Source organism: Siphateles boraxobius, unplaced genomic scaffold (genome assembly GCF_051911475.1).
Source record: "Siphateles boraxobius isolate OS27281-9 unplaced genomic scaffold, OSU_SipBor_1 24, whole genome shotgun sequence".
Lineage (NCBI taxonomy): Eukaryota > Metazoa > Chordata > Actinopteri > Cypriniformes > Leuciscidae > Siphateles > Siphateles boraxobius.
This window is the reverse complement of record NW_027508855.1, coordinates 2,937,372-2,958,282: the sequence shown is the minus strand read 5'-3', so window position 1 is coordinate 2,958,282 and position 20,911 is coordinate 2,937,372. Positions and strand designations below refer to the sequence as shown.

At 44.0% G+C, this 20,911-nt stretch overlaps 1 protein-coding gene across 4 annotated transcripts in view; it reads right to left on the bottom strand.

Moving 5' to 3' along the window:
• The window catches only part of snx19a (sorting nexin 19a), a 35,184-nt gene that overhangs the window by 1,522 nt on the left and 12,751 nt on the right, over positions 1-20,911 (bottom strand). The gene's annotated exons all lie outside the window — the stretch shown is intronic.

Genomic DNA, 20,911 nt, shown 5'->3' with positions numbered 1-20,911 from the left:
TTCTTCATCTAATATTTACATTTTCTTTCAGATTTATTTTAATTGATGTAATACCATATTTAACCGTAATATTTACATTTGTTTTAAAGCCTAAGCAGATTAAAGTAATTCCATGTTTAAAAAAAAAAAAAAATCTATATATATATATATATACAGGTCCTTCTCAAAAAATTAGCATATTGTGATAAAGTTCATTATTTTCCATAATGTAATGATAAAAATTAAACTTTCATATATTTTAGATTCATTGCACACCAACTGAAATATTTCAGGTCTTTTATTGTTTTAATACTGATGATTTTGGCATACAGCTCATGAAAACCCAAAATTCCTGTCTCAAAAAATTAGCATATCATGAAAAGGGTCTCTAAACAAGCTATTTACCTAATCATCTGAATCAACTAATTAACTCTAAACACCTGCAAAAGATTCCTGAGGCTTTTAAAAACTCCCAGCCTGTTTCATTACTCAAAACCGCAATCATGGGTAAGACTGGCGACCTGACTGCTGTCCAGAAGGCCATCATTGACACCCTCAAGCAAGAGGGTAAGACACAGAAAGAAATTTCTGAACAAATAGGCTGTTCCCAGAGTGCTGTATCAAAGTACCTCAGTGGGAAGTCTGTGGGAAGGAAAAAGTGTGGCAAAAAACGCTGCCCAACGAGAAGAGGTGACCGGACCCTGAGGAAGATTGTGGAGAAGGACCGATTCCAGACCTTGGGGGACCTGCGGAAGCAGTGGACTGAGTCTGGAGTAGAAACATCCAGAGCCACCGTGCACAGGCGTGTGCAGGAAATGGGCTACAGGTGCCGCATTCCCCAGGTCAAGCCACTTTTGAACCAGAAACAGCGGCAGAAGCGCCTGACCTGGGCTACAGAGAAGCAGCACTGGACTGTTGCTCAGTTTTGCATGTCATTCGGAAATCAAGGTGCCAGAGTCTGGAGGAAGACTGGGGAGAAGGAAATGCCAAAATGCCTGAAGTCCAGTGTCAAGTACCTACAGTCAGTGATGGTCTGGGGTGCCATGTCAGCCGCTGGTGTTAGTGCACTTTGTTTTATCAAGGGCAGGGTCAATGCAGCTAGCTATCAGGAGATTTTGGAGCACTTCATGCTTCCATCTGCTGAAAAACTTTATGGAGATGAAGATTTCATTTTTCAGCACGACCTGGCACCTGCTCACAGTGCCAAAACCACTGGTAAATGGTTTACTGACCATGGTATTACTGTGCTCAATTGGCCTGCCAACTCTCCTGACCTGAACCCCATAGAGAATCTGTGGGATATTGTGAAGAGAAAGTTGAGAGACGCAAGACCCAACACTCTGGATGAGCTTAAGGCCGCTATCGAAGCATCCTGGGTCTCCATAACACCTCAGCAGTGCCTCAGGCTGATTGCCTCCATGCCACGCCGCATTGAAGCAGTCATTTCTGCAAAAGGATTCCCGACCAAGTATTGACTATTGAGTGCATAACTGAACATAATTATTTGAAGGTAGACTTTTTTTTTTTGTATTAAAAACACTTATTTTATTGGTCGGATGAAATATGCTAATTTTTTGAGACAGGAATTTTGGGTTTTCATGAGCTGTATGCCAAAATCATCAGTATTAAAACAATAAAAGACCTGAAATATTTCAGTTGGTGTGCAATGAATCTAAAATATATGAAAGTTTAATTTTTATCATTACATTATGGAAAATAATGAACTTTATCACAATATGCTAATTTTTTGAGAAGGACCTGTATACAGCAAGACCAGTGTAGCCCAAAACCAACGACTCTTGTAAGCTGTTCCCTTTCGTTGTCACTCCGAGTTACGTCGGATGACGACGAATGGGGTTTCATTTAGAACACCTATCGACTTTGAGAATTACAAAACGAGCCAATGGCAAAGAAATGCCATGGGTCTGCGGAATTTGCATAGCGTATCTCCGCCTTAACTCGTGGGTATAAAAGGAGGACGCCGGCAACATGCAGATATGTTTTCGCTTCGGAGCCAAGAGTATTTCTTCCCTCCACAGCCATCTCTGACTTCGCTCTACGAGACGAGCTTCTCTCTCCGTTGTTGGTGTGACGGCGATCGGCAGCGAGCTCACAGTGCCTGCTGATCTGTGCAGTGACCTGCCAGTGTGTGTGTGTCTCCCTGTGCGCTTCAACATCGCAGAGTTTTTTTCTCCTCTCATAAAAGAGCTCGCACGCGGCACGTCTTTTTAAAGACGGCTCGCCCGTGCATTTCTGGTTGCAGCGGACTGGTATCGGACTCTGATGGGCACGGGCGCTGTCTAGTCTGTTTGGGCTTTGATCATGCTTGAACAGCGCTCGTGGATGACTCATGTTCTCTCTGGGAACGTGATCATCGCGTCATATATAGGTCGAGACTCGGTGAACTCGCAAGAGTGAGAGTCCCCTCATCCACCAACCGATCTTCAGCTGGTGGCCAGGGTGACCTGAGGGTGTTGGTCTGGAACAAGGCGCCGACTCTGTGTCCACGCCCCAGCCCCCCCTCTTTAATGACGGTGCCCGCTAGCGAACTGATGATTCCACGAGTCTACCCTCGGGTGGCCCGTGTGTTTTCATTTGAAGCTACAGAGGATGATGCTGTGTCTGTAGCAGCATCACTAGGTGGGCTTGATTCTTTTGGAAATGATGACTCGTCACAGCTGCCACCTTCTGGTGTGCATACGGCTGTGCCTGAGTCTGATCCGGAGATGACGGCCATGCTTTCCCGGGACGATTGGTTTTTGGGTGAGCCCGCCGACCCGCGTCCACGGCAAACCCCAATATCTTTCCTCCCGGACGTGCATGATGAGATCACGGGTCCTCTCGTTGGTCTCATCCGCCTTTCCTCCCCTCAGGGGCCGCTACCCATGGGTAGACTGGGGTCCCCCCGGTTGAACGCTCTGTTGTTCCCGGCGCAATCCTAAGCACCCCTGTCCAAAGCCTGTAGTTCTTTTCGTCTACACTAATCTGTGGCGAAATCCTATAGTGCCATAGGACAGGCAGCCGCCTCACTGCATCCTATGACCGTTCTGCTGGTCTACCTGACCCAGATGTTCATGGACATGCAGGAGGGCGGGACTGACCCGAGGCTCTTCATTGAGCTACGCGCCGCCACTGACCTTGCTCTCCGAGAGACGAAAGTGGCCGTACGCTCTCGGAGTCAGGTGATGTTCACCAGTCTGGGGCTGACCGGTCTGATGCGCACGATGTCGGGCGTCCCCGTCTGCTCGACAACCCCATCTCCAAGGTCGGCCTCTTCGGCGGTTGAGTGCTTCTGCCCAACAGTTCTCAACCGCCCGTGAGCAAATTGAGGTTATTCTGCCCGACGGCCCCGCCGTCCGCTCAGATCCCTCAGTCTGCCCACCGCCGAAGGCGCCCTCCCACAGTTCCAACCCCGCCCGTTCACCCGGGCCTGGCTCTGGAAGACCGTAGGGGGGATGCCACAGCCCTCTCCAGCCCTGCCCCCCGCTAAACGCCGGGTTAAGCGGCACTTTTGAGATGGGCTGCTCTGAGATGAGACTCAGTTCTTTCCAGGAGTTGGTAGCAGGGCCACTCCTTTCCCCGGTAGAGGGCTGGGGAAGAATCCTTATTCAGAAAGAGCTGACTCTCTCGTCTCTGAGCATACAGAGTTCTCGGACAACACAGAGCGCCGTCCACAAGCCGTGCTCTCCTCGTCCCCCTCTGTCCCAGAGGCGCTTGACACGGCGTGCCGTCCACGGACCGCTGAGCCCCTGTCCCCCTCTGTCGCCAGACCCCTGACAGAGCAGGCCCCCTTGGAACGCTGGTCCTTCCCTGGCCTCCTCTGTCAGGGTGCGGTTATGACCTTGCCCCCACACCGGGCCGCTATGCCGTCCACGTCTGGGCCGGTCATTCCGCTTCGCTGCACCACCGGGGGGGCGTCTGTGGTTCTTGACGCCGCTGGCACAGTTGGGAGCCTGCCTAGAGCTTCCCTATCTGCTCCGCGCGAACCATCGGCTCGGCTATGTGATTCAGTTCGCACGGTTTCCTCCCCGCTTCAGGGGAGTCCGCTCCACTTTGGTCGATGGCTATGCCCCTATCATGAGAGCGGAGGTTGCTACCCTACTGGCGAAGGGTGCGATTGAGACGAAATGAGGTCCGGGTTTACAGCCCCTACCTCATTGTCCCGGAGAAGTCTGGTGGGTTACGGCCAATCCTGGACCTACGCATCTGAACCGCTCCCTTCACAGGCTGCCGTTCAAGATGCTCCTGGCCAAACGCATTTCTGGATGTGTGCGGCCACAGGATTGGTTTGCAGCGATCGACCTGAAGGACACCTACTTTTATGTCTCCGTTCTCCTTCGACTCAGACCATACCTACGGTTTGCTGTCAGGGCGCGCGCATATCAGCACGCTGTTCTCCCATTCTGATTAGCCCTGTCTTCTTGCGCCTTCACAAGGTTGTTGAGGCAGCCCTTGTTCCTCCATGGGAACACGGGGTTCGCATCCTGAACTATCTCGGTGACTGGCTGTCTGAAGCTCACTCCTGAGACCAGGTTTGCGAATACAGGGACCCAGTGCTCCGGCACCTAGCTCGTCTGGCCCTTCGGGTCAACTGGGAAAGGAGTAAACTTTGCCCCGTGCAGAGGAGCTCTTTTCTCGGTATGGACTTGGTCGCCTTCTCCACTCAGCCATTGCTGACTTGCCTGAGACTATCAAGCGCAAGAGTGCGGTTCCACTGAAGTTTTTTCAGAGGCTCCTGGGGCATATGGCATCTACAGCCGCGGTACGCCGCTCAGATTGCTTCATATGAGACCGCTTCAGCTTTGGCTTTGTGACCGAGTCCCGAGGTGGGCGTGGCAACACGGCACCCTCCGAGTACCAGTTACTCCGACCTGCCGTCAGTACTCACCCCGTGGTCGAACCTCAGTTTTCTACGGGTCCGAGTGCCCCTGGAACGAGCTTCCCGGCATGTTGTTGTCTCAACAGATGCCTCTAAGGGCTGGGGCGCCATGCGCAATGGACATGCTGTCTCACTCTCATGTTGAGCAGAAATGCTCCTGAAAAATTCAGTGAGATTTATCACACCCAGGTGTTGAGCAGAAATGCTTCTGAAGTTCAGTGAATTTCTTCACACTTAGGTGTTGAGCAAGGTTGCTCCTGAAGCTCAGTGATTCTCGCATGTAGTGTTGAGCAGTATGGCATGTCTATTACCTCGAGTTGCTGGCAGTACGCCTTGCCCTGCACCGCTTCCGGGCGTTGCTCAGGGGTCAACACGTACTAGTCTGATCAGACAATACCGCCACAGTCGCGTACATCAACCGTCAAGGTGGTCTACGCTCGCGCCATATGTCACAACTCGCCCGCCACCTCCTCTTATGGAGTCAGAAGCATCTGAGGTCGCTTCGAGCCATTTTCATTCCCGGAGTCCTGAACTGTGCAGCCGACGAGCTCTCACTGCTTCAGCCCCTCCCTGGAGAATGGCGACTCCATCCCCAGTCGGTTCAGCTGATTTGGGACCAGTTCGGGGATGCACAGATAGATCTGTTTGCCTCTCACGACTCGACCCATTGCGACCTGTATTATTCCCTGACCGAGGGCACGCTCGGCACGGATGCACTGGCGCACAGCTGGCCGCGGGGCCGCAAATATGCGTTCCCCCAGTGAGCCTTCTTGCGCAGGTTTTGCGCAAAGTCAAGGAGGTCGAGGAGCGACAGCACCTCCTTGGCCCATTCCTCTGAGGAAGGACCTTCTTTCTCAGGGACGGGGCACCCTGTGGCAGCCTTGTCCCGATCTTTGGAGTCTCCACGTGTGGCTCCTGGGCGGGACCAGGCAGGTTTGAGTACCCTACCACCTGCGGTAGTGGCTACCATCACTTCCGCTAGAGTGTCGTCCTCGAGACACGTATACGCGTTGAAGTGGAACCTCTTCGTCAGCTGGTGCTCTTCTCGCCGAGAAGACCCAAGGAGATGCTCGGTCGGTGTCGTGCTTTCCTTCCTTGAAGAAGGGTTGGAGCGAAGGCTGTCTCCCTCCACCCTCAAAGTCTATGTTGCCGCTATTGCCGCACTCCATGACTTGGTCGAAGGTAAGTCCTTGGGGAAGCACGACCTGATCATCAGGTTCCTGAGAGGAGCGAGGAGACTGAATCCTCCTCGCCCTCCTCTCGTTCCCTGACTTCGCGGTGGTTCGCCCTGCAGAGTCCCTTTGAGCCTTTGCAATCAGTGGAGCTTAAGCTCCTGTCGATGAAGACAGCGCTCCTTGTTGCACTGGCCTCTATCAAGAGGGTAGGGGACCTGCACGCATTCTCCGTTGACGAAGCGTGCCTGGAGTTCGGGCCGGCTTACTCTCACGTGATCCTGAGACCCCGGCCTGGATATGTGCCTAAGGTTCCTACCAATCCCTTCTGGGACCAGGTGGTGAACCTGCAAACGCTGCCCTCGGAGGAGGCAGACCCAGCCTTGGCACTGCTCTGCCCAGTATGTGCTCTCCGCACCTATGTAGACAGAACGCAGTGTTTTAGGACCTCAGACCAGCTCTTGTCTGTTATGGTGGGAAGCTGAAGGGAAAGGCTCTCTCCAAGCAGAGGTTGTCTCACTGGATAGTGGACACCATTGCTTGGCATACCAGCAGGAAGGTCGACCGTGCCACCTTGGTGTGACTGCCCACTCCACCCGGAGTGTGGCTTCCTCTTGGGCTCTAGCGCATGGCGCCTCGCTAACAGACATCTGCAGAGCTGCAGGCTGGGCGACACCTAACACATTCGCCAGATTCGACAATCTCCGAGTGGAGCCAGTCTCCTCTCATGTACTCGCTTCAACCAGCTAGTACTGGACCCGCTCAGGTGTCTTCGCTTGCTCGCCATTCCACTCCACGGACTGGATACGTGCGATATTCTCCTCAGGTGAGCTTCTCCGAAAGCCCTGAGTTCCTCCAGCAATCCTGATGTCGGCGCCAGTGTCTATTGCCTGCGCGTCAGCTAGGTGCCTCCCGTGTGCATGGTCCCTCCTCTGAGCGACCCCCACATGTGTATTTCCACTGTAAGCCACCTTGCCACCCCTGGGGTTGAAATATTCCACCTGCGGCTGGACACCCCAGTGTTCTCCATATGCATCCTTCGGGTCATATGTGTATTCTCTAAGTCCCCCCCGTTTGGGGTGGCAATATTTGCATATTTCCTCTAAACTATGGGATATGCTCCCCAGTGTACCTTGGTATTCCTGTGTTAAATAGGGGTCCTTGCTAGTCTTACGACAGGGATCTCAGATTTACGCAGGGCACTGGAAGACAGCTGTGAAGGTGGCGTGATTAGACTGGTAACCCCATTCGTCGTCATCCGACGTAACTCGGAGTGACAATGAAAGGGAAAGTCTCGGTTACGTATGTAACCCTCGTTCCCTGAGTAGGGAACAGAGACGTTACGTCTTCCTGCCACTTTCCGCTGTGCCGCGGGGATCGCCTGAGTTCAGTCTCGGCTCCTCAGCAAAGAAACATATCTGCATGTTGCCAGCGTCCTCCTTTTATACCCACGAGGTAAGGCGGAGATACGCTATGCAAATTCCGCAGACCCATGGCATTTCTTTGCCATTGGCTCGTTTTTTTTTTGCAATACTCGAAGTCGATAGGTGTTCTAAACGAAACCCCATTCGTCGTCATCCGACGTAACTTTTCTTAGTTTCTTTTAATAGTTCAAGTTAGAATAGTTCAAAAAGAGGAGTTATTGGTTTGAATCAATCTGGAATACTGCTCTGTATAATTAGCAGCATTGTCAGCAAAATTGACAATATAGCTGAAATACATGTGTGGGACTTGAACCAAATTGAGAGCTTGTGAATCACATTCTAATCAGGAAATCTTTATCGATACCTAGTGTGGCCATGACTTTTTAAAATGATTTTTAAAATCTGTTATGTTATGACATATGATGTTCAAGTCAAAGTCTTCACAAAGACTTCAGCACCTACACTCCTGTCTGAAAATGTGATAAATGTGTCTTGAATGTCAACTGCACTGGAACTATTCATTGTCACTCAGGCGGGCCCTGTCATCACCTCTATCTTTATCTCATTGTTACTTTCTTTGAAATCTCATGGCTACTATTATGCACACCAAGCCTAATACTAAAAAAAACATCTGCACACACGACAAGGCAAAGGAAACACAATAAACTCCACAAGTGCATGAGAGGAGCTACAAATGTGGTGGGTCAGGAGGGGCCAGTGTTCTGCTAACAGCTGGCTGAACATATCTGTTTATTTTTCCATTTCTCTGGCATGCGGTGCACATGTTCTCTGAGATCTTTGCATGTCACCTGTGTGATTGAAAGTGGGGAGCTAAACCGGTCTCCAGGGTCGCGTGCCTCCTCTCTAGAAATAGCAGCCAGCATGATGTGTGTTAACTCTAGTAGACTACACACTGAGACAGACATGCACACAAAAATAGTTACTGTAGGAAATTGCGATTTTGAACTGAATTTGATTGATACACATTCCTCGAAAGACTTTTTTTTGGGAGACTACCACAAATGTCCTCAGTGCCTCAAACAAACACACACTTGTGCATGCAAAAACACAAACAGGCATGCTGCACAGTGGAGATAGGATTTAATCAATGTCAAGACCTTCAAAAACCTTTGAGTTAAATATGAGGAAACAATGGTTCGTATGGAAGCCCATTTTGCCTACTTCTCAGTCTCATTCCGTTACCATAAGGCTTATGGTAAGCTATAAAAATGAGGATGTTGTTATATATATGTATATATATATATTGCTTTATCTATATTGAACAAAGTGAGTTATATGTTGATACAGTAGCTAGTTTGACTCTGTGGACTGGAGATTTTCTAGACCGTTTCAAATAAAAATCAATCAGTCAAAATGCAGACCGCACACAGATATGAAGAGGTTAGATTTGAACACATTTAGAACGCAGGAAAATCCTCCCCTCATCCCCACAAAAATGCTAAATTAATGGTGACATTAGAACAGCATTTTTGGAACTGTAACAGCATTTTTTTATTATTCTGACTAAAAATCTGCATATTCAAATAAATATGCTTCAAGGTTTTACTAATATTTTTCCTGCTGTCCTCTTTACTAACTTGAATTAGTGCAAAAAATGACACTTCACCATAAATACAAAACTAAAAAATGCTCAAAATAAACTCTACAAATGCTAAAATAAATAAATACCTGAATGCATAAAGAAGCAAACTGACTTCAAATGGGACTTTATTTCCCAATGGTACAGTTAATTTGCTCCATATAGAGCTATAAGACCATCTTGTGATAATAGTTGTGAAATACCATGTTATATTACTATTTGTTTTCACATAAGAGGTCAGCAGAGACACCCAATGCATGATCATGATGTTTTAACTGGTCTTCGCATGCATTGCGGAGTTATTTTGTATTTAAATAAAGAGTGTGAAGAATGTGCTTATATATTAAAGTTATTGGTAAATATCTAGTAATTTAGAGGTAAATAAAATAATGAATAACAAAACATCTCCCAAAAAAGGCATTAAAAAAAGAAAACAATCAAAATTAGCTGATATTGGCTTTCTGGACAAAAAATGTTAAGGCTTCGGGTCATTTTGACCCGCGAGGGAAGGATTTGTTACTAGGTTGGGAGGTGCCGAAAATTAAAAATACAGGAAGATTTTTTTTATCCTGAATGCAAATATGATTCATAAACTATGAGACTATTACAAAAAGCAGTTTAAAGGTTGTATAAACTTTTGTGTTTTGTGGATGTTCAGAATTTCTTCTAATAAATTGAGACGAGACATAACCTCTGTCAGACATCAGACAACAGCTCCAAATGATGATCGTCCAAGTATTATTTCACAATGAAAAAGTACTGTACTTTCACACATGCTGCAAAATATGACATTCTGCATTACTTTCTCTCATTCCCACATGCGTTATTTTATCCTAACCTCCTATCGCTTAAAAAGAAATGCTTTATTGATTTTGAATCTTGTGAAAGTCTTCTGCCAAGACATAAAAGAAAATATGGCGAGGCACTAGTTCAGATAACACAAAAAACATCAATGTGTTGGGTTATAAAACAATATGTTCTAGTACAAGTATGAATAGAAAAATAATCACATCTGACCCCCTTGACAGACAGATTTTAATCTAACAATCTCTGTGTGCATATGTATGAGCATATAAGAAATGGACAAGGAGTGAAAGGGAAAAGGAAAAAACTAAAACAGGAACACACAGGTTCAAAAGAGAAGCTCTGTCAAAAACTATTGCACACACTTCAACGTCCTTACTAAAATTGACTTCATTCTTCTGAAGTTAAGATTATTTTTTGAGCTAACAGATTATGGAGAAAGTAAACGTATATAGCACACACACTAAACCGGTTAAAATTATTTTTAAGAGAATACTTTTATTCAATTTATCAAAAGTGCATTTAAAAAATTATATTTCTATTTCTATTCTGTTTTAATTATTCTGATTTCTTTTGATTATTTTAATTTCTTCTATGTAAAGCACTTTGAATTATCATTGTGTATGAAATGTGCTATATAAATAAACTTGCCTTGCCTTGCCTTGCCTATTTCAAGTAAATGCATACTTTTGAACTTTATATTCAGCAAAGGATCCTCAAAATGTATAACCTTTTCCACAAAAATAAGCAGCACAACTGTTTGCAACATTAATAATAATAAATATTTCTTGAGCAGCAAATCAGCATATTAGAATTATTTCTAAAGAATCATGTCATGTGACACTGAAGACTGAATCAGAAGTGATACTGAAAATCCAGCTTTGCCATGACAGGAATACATTTTCATCACAGGAAAAAAATGATATATAACTTAAATTGTAGTAGTATTTCACAATATGACAAACAAATAAATGCTGACTTGGTAACGATATGAGACTTCTTAGTGTAAATGAGTCTCATTTATTGAATGGCACTCATCACACCATTCAGACAAAGAGAGAAAAGACACAGTTCAAAGGTCTGCTGTTTTAGCCTGTGCTGTGCTTTGACTTTTCCATTGACTGAAAAGTAACAACAGCTGACAGAGCCACTGATCTAATTACATTTGGTTAAGCGTCAGACTGAATCAGCCAATTTTTCAGATCACCTAACAAAATGTCAGACGTCCAATGAAAAAAAAATTGGACAAAAACAACAGTTTGAAATGGCAAACTATAAGCTAAGTAGATTACTTATTTTAGGAAAAAAGAAAATAGTACATCAATTACATAATCACTTGCGTGAAGACAAGGACCTTAATGGTGTGTGCTGCCCCCTTGTGGTAAAAGAAAACCCTGGAGAAATATGCTGATGGTCAGCTTCATTATGAAAGTCCTTGTTTCTGCCATTTTGAAACATGTCTCCTGACACTGACTAAGAAAAATAGAAAAACATGCACAACTATAAGGCTAAGGAGCATCTAGTTTTTTAGATTAGGTTTTGAGTTTCATGTATTTATAATATTTGCAGAATGATAAGCATCACACCACATGATGATCTTCGTGTACTTGAGTATCTGTGGATCTACTGGGAGCTGCTAATTTGACCTGGGATTTTACAGTTACTGTGTAAGTGAGTTCATGCAGTAAGGCATCTACATCTGTTCAATATTATTTCCAGCAAATCTTGGAAAGTGTCTGCTTACAAAGGTCAGCCAACAGTTGTCTAATACAATTGATTGAAGAAACCCTGCCATAACGAAGAACAAGATTTTTTTAAACTAATTTTTTAGACTGGCCTCAATTTCAATTTCACACAAGCTCTCTTAAACCACCAAATAGTTTTTTTATACAATTAGAAAATTATATCTACAACTTATACTACTGGACATACACACAATATTGTTCCCAAAATTAGGTTTAATTAATTGGCGTGATGCAACATGAAAACAGAAAACCAGAACAGATGATTTCCACACACACAGACCATAAGAACACAGATGTATCCAGCCAAGATGCTCTTGTGGTGACATGAGGTCTGATGCAGAAATATACAACCCACTGTGGTGTTTATGCCACCACATTTAATGGGCATCTCCAAATCCAGCAACTGGACGAAACAGGATCTAGTCACGACTGAAATCAAAAAACCCAATGCATCCTAACCCAATGACTTCACAGCAACAACATTCCCGGCCCACGTTTGGTTTGCATTTCCAGTGGGACATTTTATTCTCGGACAGCAGCACCCTGCTGACAAAAGGCGAGCATTTTGTTTTCTGGTGTGCATTACAGACTGGTATTTATGTTTGTAAGTGCAAAAGTATGGTCTGTGTGGGCATTTGTTTGCAGGCTTGTAAACTGCACATTGTGTTCTCCACAACATGTTGAATTTCAGCTGAAAGTACAAGTCTTATCCCTTTGGGGTGGTGCACAGGCTAAAACCTCAAGGCTGGCAATCAGAAGGTTTCTGTTTCGTATGGAAGCTCATTTCCACTTCAGAGTAAAAAAAACAGAAACAGTTGTTTGTGAAAAAGTTTGAAATAAGTTTCCTTTTGAGATATAAAATATCATTGGGAGATATAAAGCCAAAATTGCAAGATATAAAATCACACTGAGATATTTAAAAAAAATCACAATTACCTTTATTTTATTTATTCTAGTTTCTGAGACATAAACAATCTTCCATATAGACTCACAATAAGTTTATTATCAAATCATAGAGCCATCACCATTGGGCCCTTGAGGTAGCGGCAGATCTTTTCTTCTGCATTGTGACATACATCTGAGTGAAACAGGCTACTGAAAAAGAAAATGTAGGACGGGGACATGGCAGATCGGCTACATGTGAGATTTTAAATTACATACATCACCAGAGAGAGGTTTCACCCTGTAAGTCACTCTAGAGGCAAGTGGAGACTATGATCAGTGGCTTTTTTGTGTGTATAACTGCTCTTCTACAATACATTTTCAAAGCATGAAGAGTGTGCACACCACACACATTAAGCACACAGAGAAGGAAGCAAATGGACCAAGACCATTACATAATAACCCTGTTTGTAGATGTTCCATCCCCAGTGATGCCATTACATGCTTTGAACCACAGAGAACCATAAGTTTCCAGACTCCTCTCCATCTAAGCACCACAGAAACTCACAAATTCTGGAACAGCTAACAGAAAGCTTTCAAGTTTATCCACTTGAACAAATAGCTGTTTAGGGACCAGTGATTTAGTGTAAACCAGACAGATAAGACACCCTTGTTGAAAACGATTGGCCAAACTAAACAAACACATTACTGGCAAATAGTGAAACTGGTCTTCTCAAGTGATATATGTGAAGCTGAACAGACTGCCCTGAAGCGCCTGTGAGCTGGCCTGAAGTGTGGATATATAAAAAAGTTGTGGCTATTTTACAAGGCCAAGATGCTAACATAAAGACCAGACCAATGAAGACCTCTCTCTTTTAGTTTCTACCCCTTATCTAATCCCTCATGGTAAAGCTCCTAAAATTACTGTTAGATAAAAGGACAAGCCTTACCATATGTCTGGCCAACCCTGTCTTGGCTTTCAAGGAGACAGGATGGAGAGACAAGGTCAGTGAGGCTTGGATATTTGTTGCCTGTTTCCATATTATTAGAAATTTCCGGAACTCCAGGTCCCAACGACATTCTGTGCTGAAGTTTGTACTTGACAGTCAAATGTTTACCAGATGGAGTAGGGAGTGACTGAAGACATGATGGCCTCACATTTCCTGTAGCAAAACTCTAAGATAGGACACAGAGTACATTTTATAACTAATACATTTAGACATTTTATGGAAAGAACTTAATATAAATTCAAATGAATGCCGCTTATTGACAATTTTATATGGGGGCTAAAACGTAAAATGTACTTTGTAGCTCTGTGTACAGAGCCCCTAGAGGGTCATCGTGAAGAAAAAAGAAATATGAGATTGAGGAAATATTATTTTTCAATGCTTTAAACTTTTGAGTTCCACCGAGAAACTGAGCGAACGCAAAGTTTCACAAGGGAACGCAAAGGTTTTGTGAGACAACGCAAAGTTTTTCGGGGGAACGCAAAACATTTGCCAGCGAACGCAAAACATTTGCGAGTGAACGCAAAGTTTCTCGAGGAAAAGCAAGGGTTTTGCAAGCCATTGCAAATTTTTATCAGGGGAACGCAAAATTTTTGCAAGCGAACACACAGTTTCTTGGGGGAAAGCTAAGATTTTGCAAGCAAACGGAACGTTTTTTGTGGGACTCAAAACATTTGCGAGCGAATGCAAAGTTTCTCAAGGGAACGCAAAACATTTAAAATCAAATCAAATCAAATCCTTTTATTGTCAAACAACCATATACACAAGTGCAACAGTGGGTGAAATTCTTAGGTGCAGTTCCGAGCAACATAGCAGTCATGGCACGATGTGACGTAAACAAATTACAGCAATCAGCAAACATCAGATTTACATAGATGAATGAACTTTATCACAATATGCTAATTTTTTGAGAAGGACCTGTATATATATATATATATATATATATATATATATATATATACAGGTCCTTCTCAAAAAATTAGCATATTGTGATAAAGTTCATTATTTTCCAGAATGTAATGATAAAAATTAAACTTTCATATATTTTAGATTCATTGCACACCAACTGAAATATTTCAGGTCTTTTATTATGTTTTAATACTGATGATTTTGGCATACATCTCATGAAAACCCAAAATTCCTATCTCAAAAAATTTCATCCGACCAATAAAAGAAGTGTTTTTAATACAAAAAAAGTCAACCTTCAAATAAATATGTTCAGTTATGCACTCAATACTTGGTCGGGAATCCTTTTACAGAAATGACTGCTTCAATGCGGCGTGGCATGGAGGCAATCAGCCTGTGGCACTGCTGAGGTGTTATGGAGGCCCAGGATGCTTCGATAGCGGGCTTAAGCTCATCCAGAGTGTTGGGTCTTGCGTCTCTCAACTTTCTCTTCACAATATCCCACAGATTCTCTATGGGGTTCAGGTCAGGAGAGTTGGCAGGCCAATTGAGCACAGTAATACCATGGTCAGTAAACCATTTACCAGTGGTTTTGGCACTGTGAGCAGGTGCCAGGTCGTGCTGAAAAATGAAATCTTCATCTCCATAAAGCTTTTCAGCAGATGGAAGCATGAAGTGCTCCAAAATCTCCTGATAGCTAGCTGCATTGACCCTGCCCTTGATAAAACACAGTGGACCAACACCAGCAGCTGACATGGCACCATAGACCATCACTGACTGTGGGTACTGTGTTGGCATTTCCTTCTCCCCAGTCTTCCTCCAGACTCTGGCACCTTGATTTCCAAATGACATGCACAATTCGCTTTCATCCGAAAAAAGTACTTTGGACCACTGAGCAACAGTCCAGTGCTGCTCCTCTGTAGCCCGAGTCAGGCGCTTCTGCCGCTGTTTCTGGTTCAAAAGTGGCTTGACCTGGGAAATGCGGCACCTGTAGCCCATTTCCTGCACACTCCTGTGCACGGTGGCTCTGGATGTTTCTACTCCAGACTCAGTCCACTGCTTCCACAGGTCCCCCAAGGTCTGGAATCGGTCCTTCTCCACAATCTTCCTCAGGGTCCGGTCACCTCTTCTCGTTGTGCAGCGTTTTTTTGCCACACTTTTTCCTTCCCACAGACTTCCCACTGAGGTGCCTTGATACAGCACTCTGAGAACAGCCTATTTGTTCAGAAATTTCTTTCTGTGTCTTACCCTCTTGCTTGAGGGTGTCAATGATGGCCTTCTGGACAGCCTTCAGGTCGGCAGTCTTACCCATGATTGCGGTTTTGAGTAATAAAACAGGCTGGGAGTTTTTAAAAGCCTCAGGAATCTCTTGCAGGTGTTTAGAGCGAATTAGTTGATTCAGATGATTAGGTTAATAGCTCGTTTTTTGAGACCCTTTTCATGATATGCTAATTTTTTGGGTTTTGTTGAGCTGTATGCCAAAATCATCAGTATTAAAACAATAAAAGACCTGAAATATTTCAGTTGGTGTGCAATGAATCTAAAATATATGAATCACAATATGCTAATTTTTTTAGAAGGACCTGTTTATTATGTAATATGCAGTAGGTTATATTGTGCTGTGTTGACAGTTAGACTGTTTATGGTTATTGATCATGAGGGATCAAGAGTTTAGAAATCTAATTGCTTGTGGGAAAAAGCTGTCATGGAGTCGGCTGGTGTGTGACCTGATGCTGCGGTACCGCCTGCCTGATGGTAGTAGTGAGAGCAGCCCATGGCTCGGGTGGCTAGAGTCTCTGATAATCCTCCAAGCTTTCTTCACACGCCGCCTGGCATATATATCCTGGAGGGAGGGAAGCTCACCTCCGATGATACGGCTGGCAGTGCGCACCACCCTTCGCAGGGCTTTGCGGTTACGACTGGTAGTACTGCCATACAAGGCAGTGATGCAGCCAGTCAGGATGCTCTCGACGGTGCTGGTGTAGAACTGCGTGAGGATGTGGCAGTTAATTCCAAACTTCCTCAGCCGTCTCAGGAAGAAGAGGCGCTGATAAGCCTTCTTCACGACGGCCTCAGTGTGGACGGACTATGTGAGTTCCTTTGTGATGTGGACACCGAGGTACTTGAAGCTGCTGACTCTTTCCACCGGTGCTCCATTGATGGTGATGGGGCTGTGTTCTCTGTTGTTCTTCCTGAAGTCGACCACTAGCTCCTTGGTTTTGCTGATGTTGAGGGAGAGGTTGTTCTTCTGACACCAGTGTGTCAGAGTGAGCACCTCCTCTCTGTAGGCCGTTTCATCGTTGTCGGTGATCAGACCTACGACCGTCGTATCATCAGGGAACTTGATGATGGTATTGGAGCTGTGAGTTGCCACGCAGTCATTTGTGTACAAGGAGTACAAGAGTGGGCAAAGAACACAGCCCTGTGGGGCTCCAGTGTTGAACAATGTCCAAAAGTGTTTGTATGTCGTACTCAATAAGACAGACAACATCCAAGACAAAAAACAAAAGAACTGTAAACAGAACAAACAAAAAACTACCATGTTGTGACAGAGCTCGCAACGCAGCAGCCATACTCGCCGCCATCTTTAAGTCATCCCATCGCCCATTTGCGGGCGGACGCAAAGTTTCTCGGGGAAAGCAAAGGTTTTGCGAGCAAACGCAAAGTTTCTCGGGGGAAAGCAAAGGTTTTGCGAGGGAACTCAAAGTTTTTTGGGGAAAGCAAAGGTATTGCGAGCCAAAGCAAAGTTTCTCGGGAAATGCAAAGGTTTTGCGAGCAAACGCAAAGTTTCTCGGGGGAACGCAAAGGTTTTGCGAGGGAACGCAAACTTTCTCGGGGAAAAGCAAAGGTTTTGCGAGTGAATGCAAAGCTTCTGCCAGCCAAAACAAAGTTTCTCGGGTGAACGCAAAACATTTGAGAGCAAACGCAAAGTTTCTCGGGGAAAGCAAAGGTTTTGCGAGCCAACGCAAAGTTTCTCGGGGGAGCGCAAAGGTTTTGCGAGCAAACGCAAAGTTTCTCGGGGGAACGCAAAGGTTTTGCGAAGGAACGCAAAGTTTCTTATGGAAAAGCAAAGGTTTTGCGAGTGAACGCAAAGGTTCTGCGAGCCAACACAAAGTTTCTCGGGGGAACGCAAAACATTTGCTAGCAAACGCAAAGTTTCTCGGGGGAAAAGCAAAGGTTTTGTGAGCGATGGCAAATTTTTATTGGGGTAACGCAAAGGTTTTGCAAGCGAACACAAAGTTTCTTGGGGGCACTCTAAGATTTTGCGAGCAAACGGAAAGTTTTTCATGGGACTCAAAACATTTGCGAGTGAATGCAAAGTTTCTCGAGGGAACGCAAAACATTTGCGGGCGGACGCAAAGTTTCTCGGAGGAACGCAAAGGTTTTGCGAGCCAATGAAAAGTTTATCAGGGGAACGCAAAGGTTTTGCGAGGGTTTCATGAGCCAACGTAAAGTTTCTCTGGGGAACGCAAAACATTTGCGAGAGAACACAAATTGCAAAAAGCATTGAGTTTCCTCACATCACATATTTTTTTCACCAGCATGTCCTTTTAGGGGCTCCATTTTGAGGAATTGTGCTCATTCAGCAACAAATGCAACAGTCCTGAAACAAATTATTTGAGTCAGTTCTTTTTTCATAAACCGTTGAAAAAGACAAGCTACCGGTTTGTGTCTGATTAATCCTTCACTTAACGGAATCGAACAGAGCTGTTACTGAATCAGCATCTTACTCGCATAAGTGCAAGTGATCATGATGTGACGTCCGTATCAAAATGTATATACACATATGTGGCGAGCAGGACTGATGAGCAAAACCTGCGCAACGCACGGGTCTCATATCTCTCACGGAGGAGCGGAAGCATAAAAGGAGGAGCTACGATTGTGAAGGATGTGAGAGGACCAGGCCTGGACTATTTTATTTGCTGTTTTGTTTTATTGTGTGTGTTGGCAGTCGACCGTGAAGGGGCTCCTGTCTTTACTTTCGTTTTTGGATTTTTTTTTTTTCTTAATTAAAATTCTTTGATTGTTCGCGGGTTCCCGCCTCCTTCTTCCCACAACAACGAACTGTGTTAGAACACACAAAAACAGAATTCAGGACACTGAATACATTTATTATCAAATACTGTCAGTACATTAATGTGTGCATGAAATGAAGCACAGATTGAAAATGCACAGATTGCATCATGGTCCTAAAGAAACCAGGAGATCTTGATTGAACAATAACCTCAAAATAATGAAGTACACAATAACCAGTCAATCAATCTGAGCAAATAACCTTAACTCTGCATCAACACTTCATACATCTAAAATCCACCATCTAAACTACCGCTCTCCCCAAATCCAGCATCAGAACATTCTGTGCACCTCTTTTACAGGAAATATTCCTTTAAAACTGCAGTAATCCTAATTATACTTAGCATCAATTATTGTGCTGACCCCAAACCACATAAACTCCCCAACTTGGTTGGACAAAATATGGCGGAGTAATTGCCCATGGAATAGTGAAGACGATGTCATGCGTAGAAAATAGCTTTAGATTCAGCTGACATAAGGTGCTGATTTAAGCCACACTAATTAACACCTGTCCTGTTCTGGTGATGTCATACAAACAACGGCAACATTAACTGTCACATCATTTAACAGACATAAGGCCCATCCTAATATAACCTTCCAGAAAAACAAGTTTGGCTTGTGTGTATCGCTTTTAGTGAGGGCGAGGCCAAAATCCTAACTTTATCCCAAACCTAAATATGGCAATGTGAGAAACACATGTTCAAAGTGACCAGACAAGGCCTTCTGCGTTATGAAGGATAATTGCAGACACATGGCCTACTTTTTTAATGAAGCACTGAAATCTGAGCATATATCGTTTACAAATGTAAACCAAGAAATGGTTAGCTAATCTGCATCTAAAATTAATGTTCTTAGTGTTTTCTCTGTCTGTTTCCCTGACATAAACTGGCATTTCAGTATGACTTATGTAGCATCATTTCTAAATCATCCTCAGTAATCATGTATCAAAAATTATTTTAGAAAAATGTGAGCAACTTTTCCCTTGCCATGTTTGTCCTTTCTGAAATTCAAAGAGAATGTAATAACATTTTGTGACAGTCTCTCATGTAACGATGCAGTCAGTCTACTAGTCCAGGCGTGGGCAACTCTGGCCCCCCAAATCCACTTTGCTGCAGAGTGCCAACCCTAAAAAAGGTTAGGGTAAGGAGCTTGATCAGGATTAGAGCTAAACTTTGAAGGAAAAGTGGTTCTCGAGGGCCAGATTTGCCCAGCCCTGTACTAGTATGTCTCCCTATTATGAAAAGCACTATTTCGATTAGCATTTAGCGAACTGCAGTGAGCTGAATGAAAAAAAGAGGCCGTTTACACAGAATGATTTTTTGCTTTTGAAAACGCAAGATACAGTGAAATGGAATGGAATAACAAGCAAGGTCCCAAAATGCATCTTTAAAAGTTGAACTGCTTAACACGTCATTTTTGAAAACACTCAGACGCAAGTCGCCGAAAAAGCAAATGCAAAGCAATGGTCAAAGACATCACGTTTATGCATGTAAGTGGGCAAGTTTCAACAAAACAGGAATAATGTTTGCTTCTGGCCATAGTATTTACTCATATGACAAAGTAACAGAGTGGGCCCTATTTTAAAGATCCAAGTGCATCGTCTAAAACGCACAGCGCACTTAGGGCGTGTCCAAATCCACTTTTGCTAGTTTAACAATGGGAAAAATGCTCGGTGTGCAAGGTTGAAGCGCGCGAGCAGATTGTCTACGGGACAAAGTGTACGCACGTTGTGGACCCACCCATAGGCGCATATTATTAACGCGCTCTTTAAATAACAAAAAAAATATTGCGCCATTGATTTTAGATCAGGTTTCAGTTGGTCAAAGGAGCAGACTAATTCAGTTTCCTCAAAATAGCAATGCGCCAACACATTTGAACACACCTAGTTTTCAGACCAGCACGCCCATGGGTGCACAAATCGTCGCGCAAAGGCATTTGCTATTTAAACAACGTGGCACAGGACATGAAAATGATAACTGCGTCGGGCTGAAACTAGCAAAAAACACTTGTCTCGCCTATGATGGGGCCAGTGTGTTTACATGCACAGTTTTGCATCAGTTATGCTTAATAACCCTTTATAAACCATGTAAAGTTATGCAAATGGCCTAAACGGTGTTGTTTTATTAAATAAAGGTCTTTATTTATTAAATAAAGCACTGGCATGTTTTTTTGTTTTTGTTTTTTGCTCATTTTGATTCTGTTAACATTTTGATGTCCAAACCAGAGTAAAAAACCAAACAATTTCACAATCTAATGTTAATGTGGGTTTCAGCAATTGTCAGATTTTGATCATTTACAAGTTTTAGATAGTTATCATCAACGTTTTGTTCTAAATGTACTGACTGATGTGTAGGCATTCATAGTATCATTAAACAGAAAAAACTAATATCACAATATTTTTTTACACACAAGATAAAAAATATTCAGCCATAACACTTT